The following is a 10,907-nucleotide window of genomic DNA, read 5'->3' on the forward strand; positions in this document are numbered from 1 at the left end:
AGTCCCTTCCATGCTATCCTTTTAGACACCAAGTATATATCTGCCATCAACATTTAAACATTATAGTGGGAAAAGACAAACTTTTTACCGCCAATCAAAATTCATGATCAACAAAAGAGATTCTGTGTTCTCATATCTGTTAAGTAGTAACATCCCAATCAAAAGCAGAGAAATATAGTGTTTACATTTGTCAAAAAAGCTATGTAAGCATATAAGCACATTTAACCATTTTGATATACTAACAATATGGTTCACAAAAACCCATTGTTACCTTTTCCAATTCCCAAAAGTTCAAGAACTTTAAGTTGGGAACTAGTGCCTAAAATTCAAAGGACTTCTCTAACAAACACTCTTTTTTTTTTTTCAATTTCATTAGTTAATTTCTCTTAATGAAAAGTCTTTTTATTTTTTCTTCAGTTTTTTAGCATTATCTTAATGAGTGTGGGTTTCAGTATTTTTTTCATTTTTTAAAATTTCTTTTCAGCGTAACAGAATTCATTGTTTATGCACCACAACCAGTGCTCCATGCAATATGTGCCATCCATAATACCCACCACCTGGCTCCCCCAACCTCACAACCCCCCCGCCCCTTCAAAACCCTCAGATTGTTTTTCAGAGTCCATAGTCTCCATGGTTCACCTCCCCTTCCAATTTTCCTCAACTCCCTTCTCCTCTCCATCTCCCCATATCCTCTGTGTTATTCGTTATGCTCCACAAACAAGTGAAACCATATGATAATTGACTCTCCCTCTGCTTGACTTATTTCACTCAGCATAATCTCTTCCAGTCCCATCCATGTTGATACAAAAGTTGGGTATCCTTTCTGATGGAGGCATAATACTCCATAGTATATATGGACCATATCTTCCTTATCCATTTGTCTGTTGGACAAACTGTATTTCCACAGTTTGGTGACTGTGGCTGTTGTTGCTATGAACATTGGGGTACAGAAGGCCCTTCTTTTCACTCCATCTGTATCTTTGGGGGAAATACCCAGTAGTGCAATTGCAGAGTCATGGGGAAGTTCTATCTTTAATTTCTTGAGGAATCTCCACACTGTTCTCCAAAGTGGCTGCACCAAATTGCATTCCCACCAACAGTGTAAGAGGGTTCCCCTTTCTCCACATCCTCTCCAACACACGTTGTTTCTTGTCTTGCTAATTTTGGCCATTCTAACTGGTGTAAGGTGGTATCTCAATGTGGTTTTAATTTGAATCTCCCTGGTGGCTAGTGATGATGAACATTTTTTCATGTGTCTGATAGCCATTTGTATGTCTTCACTGAAGAACTGTCTGTTCATGTCTTTTGCTCATTTTTTGACATGGTTATCTGTTTTGTGTGTGTTGAGTTTGAGAAGTTCTTTATAGATCCTGGATATCAACCTTTTGTCTGTACTGTCAGACAGTAAATACCTTCTCCCATTCAGTGGGTTGCCTCTATGTTTTGTTGACTGTTTCCTTTGCTGTGCAGAAGCTTTTGATCTTGATGAAGTCCCAAAAGTTTATTTTCACTTTTGTTTCCTTTGCCTTTGGAGACATATCTTGAAAGACGTTGCTGTGGCTGATATCGAAGAGATTACTGCCTATGTTCTCCTCTAGGATTCTGATGGATTCTTGTCTCACATTGAGGTCTTTTAACCATTTTGAGTTTATCTTTGTGTACGGTGTAAGAGAATGGTTGAGTTTCATTCTTCTACATATAGCTGTCCGGTTTTCCCAGCACTATTTATTGAAGAGACTGTCTTTTTTCCACTGTATATTTTTTCCTGGTTTGTCGAAGATAATTTGCCCATAGAGTTGAGCATCCATATCTGGGCTTTCTACTTTGTTCTATCAATCAATGTGATAGAACAAATTAATAAGAGAAGAACCACCTGGTCCTCTCAATTGATGCAGAAAAAGCATTTGACAAAATCCAGCCTCCATTCCTGATTAAAACCCTTCAAAGTATAGGGATAGAGGGAACATTCCTGAACTTCATCAAATCTATCTATGAAAGACCCACAGCAAATATCATCCTCAATGGGAAAAAGCTCAGAGCCTTCCCTTTGAGATCAGGAACATGACAAGGATGCCCACTCTCACCACTCTTGTTCAACATAGTATTAGAAGTCCTAGCAACAGCAATCAGACAACAAAGAGAAATAAAAGGTATCCAAATTGGCAATGGAGAAGTCAAACTCTCTCTCTTTGCAGATGACATGGTACTTTATATAGAAAACCCAAAAGACTCTACCCCCAAACTACTAGAACTCATACAGCAATTCAGCAACATGGCAGGATACAAAGTCAATATACAGAAATCAGTGGCTTTCTTATACACTAACAATGAAAATACAGAAAGGGAAATTAGAAAATTGATTCCATTTACTATAGCACCGAGAACAATAAGATACCTGGGAAAAAACCTAACCAAAGAGGTAAAGGATCTGTACTCGAGGAACTACAGAACACTCATGAAAGAAATAGAAGAAGAGGGACGCCTGGGTGGCTCAGTTGGTTAAGCAGCTGCCTTCGGCTCAGGTCATGATCCCAGCGTCCTGGGATCGAGTCCCACATCGGGCTCCTTGCTCCGCAGGGAGCCTGCTTCTCCCTCTGACTCTGCCTTCCACTCTGTCTGCCTATGCTCACTCTCGCTCGCTGTCTCTCTGACAAATAAATAAATAAAATCTTTAAAAAAAAAAAAAGAAAGAAATAGAAGAAGACACAAAAAGATGAAGAGCATTCCATGCTCTTGGACTGGAAGAATAAACATTGTTAAAATGTCAATACTGCCTAGAGCAATCTATACTTTTAATGCCATTCTGATCAAAATTCCACTGGTATTTTTCATGAAAAGTCTTTTTAAATTTTATTTTATTTAAATTCAGGCATATTAGTTTCAGAAGTAGAGTTCAGTGATTCATCAGTTGCATATAATACCCAGTGCTCATTACACTGAAGTGCTCTCCTTAATGCCCATCACTCAGTTACCCCATTCCCCCACCTACCTCCCCTCCAGCAACCATCTGTTTTTTTCCTATAGTTGAGAATCTCTTATAGTTTGTCTCCTCTCTGATTTCATCTTATTTTTCCCTCCCTCCCCCCACAATCCTCGGTCTTATTTAATTTTAGTTTAGTTTAGTCTAGTTTATTCCTTTTAATTTTTATCTTCTAATATTCATATAGAGTTAAACTTCAAAGTAATCCCCTTTCCCCATCAATACTACCCCTATAGGTAAACCAATTTTTAATCCCCTTTATCTTAGGAAAGTTAAGTCTTTTAACAAAGATATCAAGATACATCCAGGAAGAATCAAAACAACCTTTCTTGCACACACTGATAATTTATAAACACTCTCCCATCCTCTTCTTCCACCAGTGCTTCTGTGTTTTTGTGTTTGTCCTGATAGCATATAAATCTTACACTTGGGGTTCTTTTTGAAGAGGTTCTTCCTTTATTTGCATATATTTTTTTTCTCTTGTCATATACTTGTATCAGTCTTTTTGTTTGTCTGATTTTGTTTGTCTTCTTCATAAATCTTACCTGGGGCCCATCTGGGCTGAACCTTCTCTTTCATCTTTTCTTTCTTTCCTGTCTCTCTCTCTCTCTCTCTCTCTCCCTTTTTTCTTTTCTTTTCTTTTTTTCTTTTTCTTTTCTTTTGTCTCTAATTTCACAAATGAGTGAAATCATATTTCTCTTTCTTGACTTATTTCATTTATAATACCCTCTAGATCCATCTACATCATTGTAAATGGCAAAATTTCATTCTTTTTATGACTGAGTAATATTCCATTATTTTATAAATCTGTGTATATTTATTTATTCATTTATTTATTTATTATACACACACACACTCCACATCATCTTTATCCCTCCATCTTTCTCCATATCCTTCTGTCTTTATCAGTTGATGGACATTTGTCTTCTTTCTATTATTTGGTTATTATTGATAATGCTGCTATAAACATTGGGGCACATGGATCCCTTTGATTCAGTATTTCTGTATTCTTTGGGTAAATATTTGGGAGTGCAATGTTGGACAGTAGGGTAGTTCTATTTGTAATTTTCAAGGAACCTCCATACTGTTTTCCAGAGTGGCTGCACCAGTTTGTATTCCTACCAATAGTGCAAGAGGGTTCCCCCTTCTCTATATCCTTGCCAACATCTGTTGTTCCATGAGTTGTTAATTTCAGCCATTCTGACTGGTGTGAGAGATAATTGCACTGTGGTTTTGATTTGTATTTCCCTGATGTTGAGCATTTTTGCATGTGTCTGTTCACTATATAACAGACGTTCTATCCAGAATTCTGATGTCCCCACAAATTTGGGTTGGAGGTAACCCTCTCCTGATGATTCTGTAAATTACCATCACTGAACTTCTGTAGAGCCAAGAAACATCCATAGAACTCCCCTTTCACAAAGCATAATGCTTATAAATCCCAAAATTCATTTTTTTCTTTAATTTTTTATTAATTAATTTATTTTCAGAAAAACAGTATTCATTATTTTTTCACCACACCCAGTGCTTCATGCAATCCATGCCCTCTATAATACTCACCACCTGGTACCCCAACCTCCCACCCCCCTGCCACTTCAAACCCCTCAGATTATTTTTCAGAGTCCATAGTCTCTCATGATTCACCTCCCCTTCCAATTTCTCCCAATTCCCTTCTCCTCTCTAACACCCCTTGTCCTCCATGATATTTGTTATGCTCCACAAATAAGTGAAACCATATGATAATTGACTCTCTCTGTTTGATTTATTTCACTCAGCATAATCTCTTCCAGTCCCTTCCATGTTGCTACAAAAGTTGGGTATTCATCCTTTCTGATGGAGGCATAATACTCCATAGTGTATATGGACCACATCTTCCTTATCCATTTGTTCGTTGAAGGGCATCTTGGTTCTTTCCACAGTTTGGCGACCATGGCCATTGATGCTATAAACATTGGGGTACAGATGGCCCTTCTTTTCACTCCATCTGTATCTTTGGGGGAAATACCCAGGAGTGCAATGGCAGAGTCATAGGGAAGTTCTATTTTTAATTTCTTGAGGAATCTCCACACTATTCTCCAAAGTGGCTGCACCAAATTGCATTCCCACCAACAGTGTAAGAGGGTTCCCCTTTCTCCACATCCCCTCCAACACATGTTGTTTCCTGTCTTGCTAATTTTGGCCATTCTAACTGGTATAAGGTGATATCTCAGTGTGGTTTTAATTTGAATCTCCCTAGTGGCTAGTGATGATGAACATTTTTTCATGTGTCTGATAGCCATTTGTATGTCTTCATTGGAGAAGTGTCTGTTCATATCTTCTGCCCATTTTTTGATATGCTTGTCTGTTTTGTGTGTGTTGAGTTTGAGAAGTTCTTTATAGATCCTGGATATCAACCTTTTGTCTGTACTGTCATTTGCAAATATCTTCTCCCATTCCGTGGGTTGCCTCTTTGTTTTCTTGACTGTTTCCTTTGCTGTGCAGAAGCTTTTGATCTTGATGAAGTCCCAAAAGTTTATTTTCACTTTTGTTTCCTTTGCCTTTGGAGACATATCTTGAAACAAGTTGCTGTGGCTGATATCGAAGAGATTACTGCCTATGTTCTCCTCTAGGATTCTGCTCAATTCCTGTCTCACGTTGAGGTCTTTTATCCATTTTGAGTTTATCTTTGTGTACGGTGTAAGAGAATGGTTGAGTTTCATTCTTTTACATATAGCTGACTAATTTTCCCAGCACCATTTATTGAAGAGACTGTCTTTTTTCCACTGTATACTTTTTCCTGTTTTGTCAAAGATTATTTGACCATAGAGTTGAGGGTCCACATCTGGACTCTCTACTCTGTTCCACTGGTCTAAGTGTCTGTTTTTATGACAGCACCATGCTGTCTTGGTGATCACAGCTTTGTAGTAAATCTTGAAATCAGGTAACATGATGCCCCCAGTTTTATTTTAAGTATGTCACTTTTAAAGTAAAAAGATGGAAAAATAGATAATACATCAGCAAAATAGCTAGTATATGGTTAAAAATCAAGATCATTACTTAATCTAAGGTTATTACCTAATTTTAACAAGTTTCTTTTCACCAGAAATAAATTTTGAAGTTATTATATTCATAAAAGCTTAAGTTTACAACTTACTTTAGTGAAAAATTAAGGAGAAATTGAGCGGTCTACCACTACAATTGAATTTTTTTTTTTTTAACTCCATGGCTCACATGATAAATGTGGTCACCATATGTCAAACATTACAATCTTGTTAACTATATCCTCTATGCCATACTTTTCATCAGAAATTTTAAATACACTCCACTCTAAAATATTTTGGTGTTCTCATTTGGCCCAGAACTCTGGGATCATGACCTGAGCCAAAGGCAGATGATTAACAACTGGGCCACCCAGGTGTCCCTAATTTCCCATTCTCACTGCCCTAGGGTCACATACATCTTCTCCCAATAAACTAATGTACCTAAGTTTTGTCTTAGGATTTATTTTCTAGAGGAAAACAGGTTTAAAAAAATCTCAGAAGTACAAAATTTCCTTTTCTAAGCAATGCCCCCCCCCCCCAAAGAGCCAATATTCTGCTGGGCATCAGGCAAGTGTAATCCTAGCCACTGAGGGATATAGTATCAGCAGTAAATCTCTACCCTTGTGGAGTTTGAACTCTAATAGGAGAGACAATCAGGTAGTACTGTAAGTACCATACAGGAAAGAAAACAGGATGTGGAGTGAGGAGTGAGGGGAAGGAAGCAATGAAAAAAACACATTTTGGATTCATTGTAGTCTGGCTTTAACAGCTAATATTGAATTATTACATTTTGCAATATTTGATGTCATTTTTCACTTCCCCTTATTTTACTTGGCACACTCAAACAGCTTTTGTACACACATCTGGTTATTTGTAGTTTCCATGTCTAGGTTTAGCATTAAACCAAAAGTTAAAGGTGGTGAGTTTGTCACTATTGTTTCATTGTAAAATGCCAGGGACAGAATACACATACTGTGGTGTGAGAACGTGGGTGGTCTGAGACTGTTGGGTGTTTAAGGTCTTCCAGCATGTAACAGAGACCTGCTTCATTTTAATATTTACTCTATCCAACCACAGGGTTGAGAGGACCCTCAATTAATTGAAGCAATTGGCAAGTTTTGGTCTATAAATGTATAATTTTTCAGCCATTCTTCCTTTAAAAGCATATCCACTTTTGAAAAAGTGAACATACAGTTGGTCCTTGAGTAATATGAGTTTGAACAATGCAGGTCCACTAATACATGAGGATTTTTCATCAACAATACAGTACTGCACATGTATGTTATGCTCTTCTTAGTAATAATTTCTTTTCTCTAGATTAAAGAGAATACAGTATGTATTTTCTCTAGGTTAAAGAATGTAATAAATATAATATACAAAACATGTGTTGAGTATTTATGTTATTAGTAAGGATTCCAATCAATAGTAGGCTAGTAGTAGTTAAGTTTTGGGAGATTTTTATAGAGGCGAGGAGCATCTATATCCCCCACACTTTTCAAGAGCCAAATGTCGTACATCAGACTTGAAGTGCTCTTTTACACATTCTCTTGTTCCTTGTAACTGTTGCATAGATTAGGTATAATGCCTGATAGATTAGGAAAGAAAAACCCCTCAAAATCACACAGCATTTAAAGATAGGCTCTCAACTCAGACCCATTTACATCCAAATATTTACCACATTCTGGTTTCAAATTGAAATTAGTTACAGAAGATATCTGAATTGCTCTAGCTATAGTTTATACAGAATTGATAAGGTTCTTATTTAACAGCTTTTATACATTCCAAAAATGGTTGCTTATATTTCCTTATTTGGATAAGTGATCTAACCAAGTATATAATTATCTTCACTTATTCCACAGGATTACAAGAGTTGCAGTTTAAGCTGTTAGACACTTAGACAGATATGAGACTGAGCTTGGTTTAATAACATAAGAGTAACTGATTAATTCTGAAAGGCTAGATCTGGACAGATACAACCAAGATCACTCCTGTAGAAGTAGTTGGTCCAGTGAGATAAGCTCTTCTTGTGACAGTGTTTGTACAAGAAAGGAAAATCTCAAATAATACTAGAAAATTTTATATAGATGTGAGCTATAACCAACATGCTAGAATATCCATTCTGACAAATGAGCTACCGAGGACCATACTATTTTCTATCACACATTATCAACTATATATATAATCCACCATGGAAGAGTTACTAAACCCCTGATATCAGGTTCTGTTTTTAAAGAATTTGGAGTGAGACCCATAGCTTTGTATGTACTGATAGGGAAACATCTCTGCAATATATTGAAAAGAATTATAAATTACTTTTAGTGTGCTAAAGTATGACATAGTATTTGTACTATGATTCTACTTTGTGGAAAATTAAGTATACACATAGAGCCTCTAAAAGGAAACAAAAATGATTTCTTCTAGAAAGAGAGATCAGATTGCTAGGGGAAAGGACAGGGATGAGACTAAATTTTTTCAGTGGGTAATTAATTTACATATAAAAACATGAAATTCAAGAGATACAAAATTAGGAAAAATTAGGAGCTCTAGGCAAGCTGATGGGAAAAAAACAAGGTAGTAGATTGAGGTCTATTATCCCCAATACTCAAAAATCTTACAAATAAAATATTCAAAGGTAAGGAGTATAGGACAGACATAGGTAATTTGTGGGGAATCAAGTAGCCATTAAACATTATGAATCGTACTCAAATTCCCAAGCAAGCTAGGAAATAGGCTTTCTCATTTATCAACTTCCATGACAGCAAAGATTAGGAAATGTCACTTAGAATTGGAGAGGATGTAGGAAGATAGAATTGCACTAGCAACAGGCAGGCCTAAGGACAATTAGCATGAAAGAGAGGAGAAGGGAGTTGGGGGAAATTGGAAGGGGAGGTGAACCATGAGAGACTATGAAAAACAATCTGAGGAGTTTGAAGCGGCAGGGGTTGGGAGGTTGGGGGAACCAGGTGGTGGGTATTAGAGAGGGCACGGATTGCATGGAGCACTGGGTGTGGTGCAAAAACAAGGAATACTGTTATGAAAATAAAACAAAATAAAATAAAACAAATTTTTTATTAATAAAACAAATTTATTTTATTTGAAAATAAACAAATTTTTATTTGTTTATAAATAAAACAAATTATAAAACAAATTTATTTTATTTGAAAATAAAAAAACAAAACAAAAAACCCGATATTACATTTATATTATATCAGTGGCTTATTGATGAGAAGATAATGATTGGAACATTTCCATTGATTTGGAAAGTGCCGAGAAACTGAACTGACATTTAGTCCCATGTAACCCTATAAATATAACATCCTGTGTAGCAACACCAATGATACAATAGGTATCTAAAAACTTAACAACAATTTTATAAATAAAAAATTTGAAATTATTTGTAATTATATTTGAAAAGAAAAAGGGTTGGAAAGTATACCTAAATTTTGACCCTGTTGTTCTAATTCCTAAGAATAATCTCCCAGAAGTACACAAATACAAAGCATTCGAAGTTTGCACAATAATATATTAGTTACTACCCTGCTAAGTAATGAAATAAGGATCCCTCAATTCCAGAGACTTTGTAGAAAATGAGAGGAGCCGATCTTATCAGATCCCTCTACCATATTCTATATCCTAGTAAATGATAACACCATTCACACAGAATCTCTGCTTAGAAGCCTATGAGTTCCATGAAAGAAGTTTTCTCATAGCCGGCCATCAAATTGAGTTGATTACATTTCTTAAACATTGTTCTAACTAGTCTAGTTCCTCCATTTCCAATCCTACCATGCTGGTCCATGCCACCACCTAATAGCAGGACTCCATAAAAATGGGTATCCATTGTCCACAACTTGCTCCATTTTTTATGAAATCCCAAGAATAATTTTATTTTATTTAAACTCTATGAGCCAAGGCATAGTACATCATTGGTTTTTGATATAATGTTCAATGATTCATTAGTTGCATATAATACCCAGTGCTCATGATATCATGTGCCCTCTTTAATACCCACCACCCCACTCACCTCCCTTTCTGCAAGAATTTTTAAAAGCTTTGTCACAAACATACCTGTATCTCTAACTACACTTAAAAATTTTTAATAGCTTTCATATTACATATAAAAGATAATGTCTAAAATCCTTGGCAGGACCAGCAAGAATGTTATCTAATGTTCAGGTTCCTTTCTGCTATTTCAACAAATAAGTATGTTTCAAACATGGAACTACACATTACGAACTTGAATGTCAGCAAAAGACATGATCTGTCCTTGTGATGCTCAGTCTGGAGGAAAAAATTTAATGAATATATTTATTTCATAAATAAGTGAGAAGGAGCACACAAGGTGGTAAGCAAGGGATGAGGTAGAGGCACTTAAGTTGAGGCAGAACTTACCAGCTGGAATCTATTGGATAAAAAACATTTTCAACCTTTGGGCTAGGAAGGATGAAGATACAAATGAGTCATATTAAATACCCAAATTGGACTATTTTTGCTTCTGGCCCAAGATGAATGAAGTAAAGTTGAGGAAGATGAGGGAAGCTAAGGAGGAAAGGGGGTCGTGGTCTCTGAAAGTCCCTGGGAGGGACAAAAAAGGTAGAGGAGGTAAAGAGGTAACTAACCAGAGTGGTCTTTTCTAAATTATTAATTATCCAGTAGAGAGAATTCACCAAGACTTAGAATAAGTTGGTGGTAAACACTGGACTAGCACTCAAGTGTCCAAAATCCTAGCTCCAAGATACTTCTTACTGGGAACTAGCAGAACATATCACAAGAAGACAAAAGCTAGGCTCCAAAACAAATTGTGCCCTTCTTCCAGTAAGACAATCCCTCTTTCTATCACAGACATCCCTGCAGCCCAGGAGGACATGTGCCTCAAGTGGTCCTTCCCCATCAGGGAAGGTCAGGGG

The sequence above is a fragment of the Mustela lutreola genome, chromosome 1, assembly GCF_030435805.1.
Source record: "Mustela lutreola isolate mMusLut2 chromosome 1, mMusLut2.pri, whole genome shotgun sequence".
Lineage (NCBI taxonomy): Eukaryota > Metazoa > Chordata > Mammalia > Carnivora > Mustelidae > Mustela > Mustela lutreola.